The 7,119-nt window shown below is 44.0% G+C and overlaps 1 protein-coding gene across 3 annotated transcripts in view; it reads right to left on the bottom strand.

The window, feature by feature from the left end:
* Positions 1 to 7,119, bottom strand: part of LOC123483533 (serine/threonine-protein kinase PAK 1-like) — a 21,324-nt gene extending 14,205 nt beyond the window's left edge. For 2 of the 3 annotated variants that reach the window (XM_045213752.1, XM_045213748.1), the window contains exon 1: positions 6,945 to 7,118. The gene's annotated coding sequence lies outside the window, so the exon portion shown is untranslated. Of the gene's footprint in view, positions 1 to 6,944 lie in introns of all 3 variants that reach the window. The other variant, XM_045213749.1, reaches the window with a different exon arrangement.

The following is a 7,119-nucleotide window of genomic DNA, read 5'->3' on the forward strand; positions in this document are numbered from 1 at the left end:
CGTGTTGCCCAGCGACAGCCCCAAAACATCACTGCTCTAGAGGAGATCTGCATGGAGGAATGGGCCAAAATACCAGCAACAGTGTGTGAAAACCTTGTGAAGACTTACAGAAAATGTTTGACCTGTGTCATTGCCAACAAAGGGTATATAACAAAGTATTGAGAAACTTTTGTTATTGACCAAATACTTATTTTCCACCATAATTTGCAAATAAATTCATTAAAAATCCTACAATGTGATTTTCTGGATTTTTTTTTTCTCATTTTGTCTGTCATAGTTCACGTGTACCTATGATGAAAATTACAGGCCTCTCTCATCTTTTTAAGTGGGAGAACTTGCACAATTGGTGGCTGACTAAATACTTCCCCCCCCCCACTGTACCCCCTGTGTGTGTGTGTGTACCAGCTCGGTCTATGATACTGCAGTGTTCTCTCATGCCTAAGAGCATGAAATGAAGCCAAAACAAAGAAAATCAACAACCCTCTCTCAATCATGACTGACCGACTACATCACCATCATCACCATGACCGACCGACTACATCACAATGACGACCAACTACATCATCACCATGACGACCAACTACATCACAATCATCACCATGACCAAACAACTATACTGAACAAAAATATAAATGCAACAATTTCAAATATTTTACTGAGTTACAGTTCATATGAGGAAATCAGTCAATTTAAATAAATTCATTAGGCCCTAAACTATGGATTTCACATGACTGGGAATGCATATATGCATCTGTTGGTCACAGGCCTCACAGTGGACCTCAGGATCTCGTCATGGTATTTCTGTGCATCCAAATTGCCATCGATAAAATGCAATTGTGTTCGTTGTCCATAGCTTCTGCCTGCCCATACCATAACCCCACCGCCACCATGGGGCACTCTGTTCACAACGTTGACATCAGCAAACCGCTTGCCCACACAACGCTATACACGTGTCTGCGGTTGTGAGGCCGGTTGGACGTACTGACAATTTCTCTAAAATGACGTTGGAGGCGGCTTATGGTAGAGATATGAACAATCAATTATCTGGCAACAGCTCTAGTGGACATTCCTGCAGTAAGCATGTCAATTGCACGCTCCCTCAAAACTTGAGACATCTGTGGCATTGTGTTGTGTGACAAAACTGCACATTTGTATTGTCCCCAGCAGCTTCTTGATATGCCACACCTGTCAGGTGGATGGATTATCTTGGCAAAGGGGAAATTTGTATTTGTATTTATTAAGGATCCTCTTCCTGGGGTCCTGCAACATCAAGGCAGTTATATACAATTTAAAATATTACATTACATTATATTTCATAACACTTTACCCAATACATTTAGTGTGTTCCCTCAGGCCACTACTCCACTATCACATATTTACATTACAACATCCATGTGTACATGTGTGTAGAGTGAGTGTCTATATGTATGTGTGTATGTACCTGTGTGTGTGTGTGTCTCTTCACAGTCCCCTCTGTTCCACAAGGTGTATTTTTACCTGTTTTTAAAAATCTGATTCTACTGCTTGCATCAGTTACCTGATGTGGAATAGAGTTCCATGTAGTCATGACTCTATGTAGTACTGTGCGCCTCCCATAGTCTGTTCTGGACTTGGGGACTGTGAAGAGACCTCTGGTGACATGTCTTGTGGGGTATGCATTGGTGTCAGTATTCCAAACAGACAGCTCGGCACATTCAGCTCGTCGACACCTCTCACAAAGACAAGCAGTGATGAAGTCAATCTCTCTTGAGAGAAATAAGCAACCAACTACATCACCATCATCACCATGACTGAACCGGACTAACACATATTGTCCAAACAGTTGTTGATTATTCCTTCAATAACTAAATGGGTGGAAAGAGAGTGAGGGATGGAGGGAAGCAGAGAAAGAGAAGAAACGAAGAGGTGATTGTCAAATATATTTATTTATTTATTTATTTCACTGGAGGACATAAAGTGCTTTCAATCCCAAGATGCTTTGCAGCCCGGCACTGTGAGTGGTCTGTCCTCCTAATAACTCTAAGTGAGCTTAATGTCAGCTTAAGAGAAACACACACACAGCAGCCAGTGTTGATAAATCAGTGTGCATTGGCGTCTTAAAAATGTCGACCTGAGGAGGCTTTTAGATACACTTTAACATACACCCTGGCTATGTGTGTGTGGTGTGTGCGTGTTTCGGAATTGATGATGACAATAGTCAAGATTCCTAGTGTGCTCATAGGGCGTATCCTAGTGCGTGTGTGTGTGTTCAAGTTTATGACTAGCCTTCCCTACCTTTCATCAATGCACTGTGTGTGTGTGTGTGTGTGTGTGTGTGTGTGTGTGTGTGTGTGTGTGTGTGTGTGTGTGTGTCCCGGCTCTCCCTGGGTGCCTAGAGATGATATCACAGGAATCTAGTCGCCAGCAGATTCTTAGGGTGGGGTGCATCCCAACATTCTACTGTGGCTCCCCCTTCTCCTCTCCTCCTTGACACTGGCTTACCTGGTTAAATAAAAAAAATAAAACATTCACCATGACATCATCATGAGTTCCACCAGGCGATTGTTTGAATCACAAAGAAGAAAAAGATCCATCTTCTTTCTCTCTTTCTGTCTCCCTTTGCATCGCTCTCTTTTCATCTGCTGTCCATTTGTTTAACCGTGCCTAGAGACGCTCACACTGATCGAGTTCTCCTTTACCTCGGAAGATTTGTGTGTGTGTGTGTGTGCGTTGAGGAGGGAAGGGGGGTGAGATGGATAAAGGAGTAGAAAGCAAGGAGGCGAAGCAGAGAGAATGAGAACAATGCCTGTCCTGAGGAATACTAGGAGCTCCATTATTCACTAGAAACTGTTTGAAGCTGATCCCTCTCTTTTACCCCCACTACCCCTTGCCCTTTCTCCTTCTGTCTCTCCCTCTCGCTTCCTCTCCCTATTCATTTTTCTCTGAGAAAAAAGGGAAGGGTGTGTGTGAGAGAGAGAGAATTGAAAGAGAGCTGTGAGGAACCACTTTCACTAAGTACCCCACACATAAACTCTCTCCTTTTCCCCTCTCTCCCTCTCTCCATGCCTGTCCAGAGTAAACTACAGGGAGAGGGCTGGTCAGTGACCTCACCAATGAACTACTCACTCCTCATATGATAACTATTAAAACACAGAGCTAGACCAGACACACACACACTTACAGGTATGAGGGTCTCTGCCCACCAGCTGTCTGGCACAGCCCACCAAGCCAATCACCAAGGCAACACCATAAATAATGCACTTTGCAAAGCCTGCTGGGAGCAAAGAGCTGCTCCACCCCCGAGAAAACGAATGATAACTAGATAAGTGTGTGTGTGTGTGTGTGTGTGTGTGTGTGTGTGAGTGAGTGAGTGAGTGAGTGAGTGAGTGAGTGAGTGAGTGAGTGAGTGAGTGAGTGAGTGAGTGAGTGAGTGAGTGAGTGAGTGAGTGAGTGAGAGAGAACACACACACACACACACTAGAGAACAAAAGTTGAATCCAAAAACTCTAAACTCAGCATGGTAGCAGGAGGCCCTTAACTGTTCAACTGGTAAATATTTAAACTCCAAGCATTGTTATGGTTTTATAAATGCATTGTATGCATGCATGTGTGAGTATGTGTGTCTTCATTGAGTATTGTTAGCTGCAGAGCTGTCTGTGATTGTTAGCAGATCTCCTGTCACACACACAAAGACAGAGAGAGCGAGACAGAGAGAGAGACAGTGAGAGGAGAGAGAGAGAGAGAGGTGTAAAATAGCCAGCAACTCCCTCAGACACATTTAACCCTTTAGCCTGTCATTAACCTGCTGGCTAGTCTTTCAAAACATAGGCGTGGCCAGCTAACCAGTTAGCCAGCTAGCATGATCGCCAGCTAGCCAGTTAGCTTCTTTGCCAGTTAGCCAGATATAACCACAGTCCCATCTAGCATGATCACCAGCTAGTATGATAACCAAAGAGAGGTCAAATAAGGACTTCTTCCACAGTCAAACTGACTGTAGCAAACTACCTTTTTGCCACCATACTATCCCTTTTACAAAACACTATCTCTAACACCCAAACTATGCCTTCAACACCAAACTATCCTACTCCAGACAGTTCCCGTTCCCCTTTTCAGACGTTGCCTGCATCAAACAATGGCTGCGTACCACGTCATCGACTGTGCTGTCGGGCACCAGATTGCTATAACATATGAGGTGGTTAGCTGATACGTAAAATACCTATCCAGGCCGTGTAAGATCTGGCATGCGTCAGCAACGTCTAAGAAGGGGAGCACAACCTATTTAACGCCCAAACTATGTCCCTGTATATAGCCTCGCTATTGTTGTTTTTACTGCTGCTCTTTTATTTCGTATTATTATATATTGTATTTTTTTTTGGGGGGGGGGTATTCTTTCTTAAAACTGCATTGTTGGTTAAGGGCTTGTAAGTAAGCATTTCACTAAGGTCTACACCTGTTGTATTCGGCACATGTGACAAATAAAAATTGATTTGATTTGATTTATCCTACTCCTCAGACTCCAGACAGACATGCCACCACAAGGTCCTCTGTAGCTCAGCTGGTAGAGCACGGCGCTTGTAACGCCAAGGTAGTGGGTTCAATCCCCGGGACCACCCATACACAAAAATGTATGCACGCATGACTGTAAGTCGCTTTGGATAAAAGCGTCTGCTAAATGGCATATTATTATTATTATTATTATTATTATAACGCCAGCCGACCAGATGCCAAACCAGCAGGGTTTGTGTGTCTGTGTGTGTGTGTGTGTGTATATGAGGATAATGGTCATCAATGGAGGTCATCTGAGGTAGAGAAAACAGCTAAACGAATAAAGAGAGGAGGTGAGATTCCTACTGCAACTGTTGAAAGAGATAGAAATAGAAATAGGGAGACAGAGAAAGAAAGAAAATAGAGAAAGAGAGAAAGGACTTAACTACAGGTCCATAAGGTCAGCAGCAGGATGTGGATTTAAAGGTGATTTAAATCAGTGATTAGTGCTTATGCAGCACTACCTGTCAATGTGTGTGTGTGTGTGGTGGGGGGGGGGGGGGGTAGAAAGAGTAAAGGGAGAGAAAATGATAACACTTACAAAAGAAGAGGAAAAAGGACAAGAGGGTAAACTGGAGAGAAACAGAGAGGGGAAGAGAGAGACAGGGACAGGGACAGAGAGAGAGAGAGAGATATTTATAGTTGATAGAATTATTGTTGCTTCATTGGTCAGGTTAGCTCTGATGCCAGTATTCTGTTCTCTACAGTACTACACTAGAGGGAAAACGGGAGAGGAGGAGAAGAGAGGGAGGTAAGGACACAGCACAGGGTAGAACAAATTACAGAAATACGCCCTCCCTCTGTTAGAGATGTGTATATAGAGAGAGTAAACACACACTCCTTGCAGACATGATTAAACCTTGGCCTGGCTAAAGTGTCCAACCCTAAACAGCCTGCAGGGTATAAATACCTGGTGGGTGACAGGTGAGAGACAACACCGACAGGAGACCACACACACACACGCACACACACTTTTTCTTACACCCTTCACACCCCCACATCCTACAACGTCTGTTCATATCACAATTAATAGGCTAATCATAATATTATTACACTGTTTTTACACTTGTACATAACATGCGCCCATTCCCCTTTCCTCCCATGTAGACAGACAGGTGTCCAGTCAGCCAATCACATCTCACTTATTCCTCTACATATTGATGCCATTAAACTTTTATGGGGCACGAAGGTCAGTGTTGGCTCAGGCTCATTAACAGAACTGAGACAAGACCAGTGGTGATAGACTGCTGATGAGATGACACTAAGATGGGTCTACATCCCAAATAGAACACTATTCCCTTTACAGTGCACTACCTTTGACCAGAGCCCCCATATAGGGAAAAGGGTGCCATTTGGGATGCAAACTGTGTCTTTTCCCCAACCCAGATTAGCCTAGTCTTCTTGGTTAGCCTGTTATTCCTGATGTGTCATTTATTCAAAGCGCCAAGTCAGACTGAGTGAAGGCTGTGGAGCACGGTGTCACTAATCAGACAGCTACAGCCCCGCTTATCTAGCCTACCCCCTCTCTCTCTCTGTTTCTGCCAGTCTTTTTCTCTTTCTGTCTGTCGGTCTCCCCCTCTCTCTTTATCTCTTTTCTTCCCTCTCTGTCTCTCTACTCTCTCCATTCTCTCTGTGTATGTGTGTGTGTGTGTGTATATGTCTGTCTCTCTCCCCAGTTAGTGCTATCCGGGTTCCTTGGGACGTCCCTACCCTAAACCCTAATCTTAACCTCTACCATACCCCTAGCCCAACCCTAATCATTTAAAAATGGTGTAAGCCCCCCCCTCCCTCTGTCTATGCTGCATAATGATTAGTTTCACATCTTTCTCATAAATAAATGAAAGTCTGTATTAAAAAGGTATTTACTCTGTAATATCTAGCCTAGACTATACATGAGATCAGAACATTTTATCCATGACATTTGGTGCCAATTTTCATTAATTCAGGCGACCAACACACTGAGTTTATTATTTAATTCAAATGATAACTGTATATTCCCACATATTTAATTCATACCGGTCGACCCTGTAGCGACAGACAACTGGTCCACACACGCACGCATATACACACACACACACACACACACACACACACACACACACACACACACACACACGCCAATAATGTCTAGAGCTCCACCACCACACACAGCGGGCTGCATAAAGCACCATTATAACACCCTGTTCCCTTCTCCCAGGGACAAAATCAGTGTAACGATAAATCTGCGTCGCGGCCCCAAGTCCAACCACTGATATGGCTACTATATGTATGGTCCCTTGCCGTTACACTGTAGAGCAGTGAGCACGCTCCTCCTGTCTGTCTGGCAGTAACAGTCCCGTAATGTACCGGTAAATGAAGGTAAACTGAAAAGACTGTCATGCCCGGTTATGTCTGTGGATAAAAGAATAGGAGAAACTCACCTCTCGCCGTGTCGTTTGAGAAATTCCTGATGGCGATCCGTTCTCTTTGCCAGCACTCACATACATGCATTCGCCCAAGTAGCTTTAGTTTTGTCTTTCTGTCCAATTTCACAAACCCTTCTTCTATCGTTCTGCCAATCCCTGGCTATTGTTAGACACACACAACCCTGCTACA

The sequence above is a fragment of the Coregonus clupeaformis genome, chromosome 5 (assembly GCF_020615455.1).
Source record: "Coregonus clupeaformis isolate EN_2021a chromosome 5, ASM2061545v1, whole genome shotgun sequence".
NCBI lineage: Eukaryota > Metazoa > Chordata > Actinopteri > Salmoniformes > Salmonidae > Coregonus > Coregonus clupeaformis.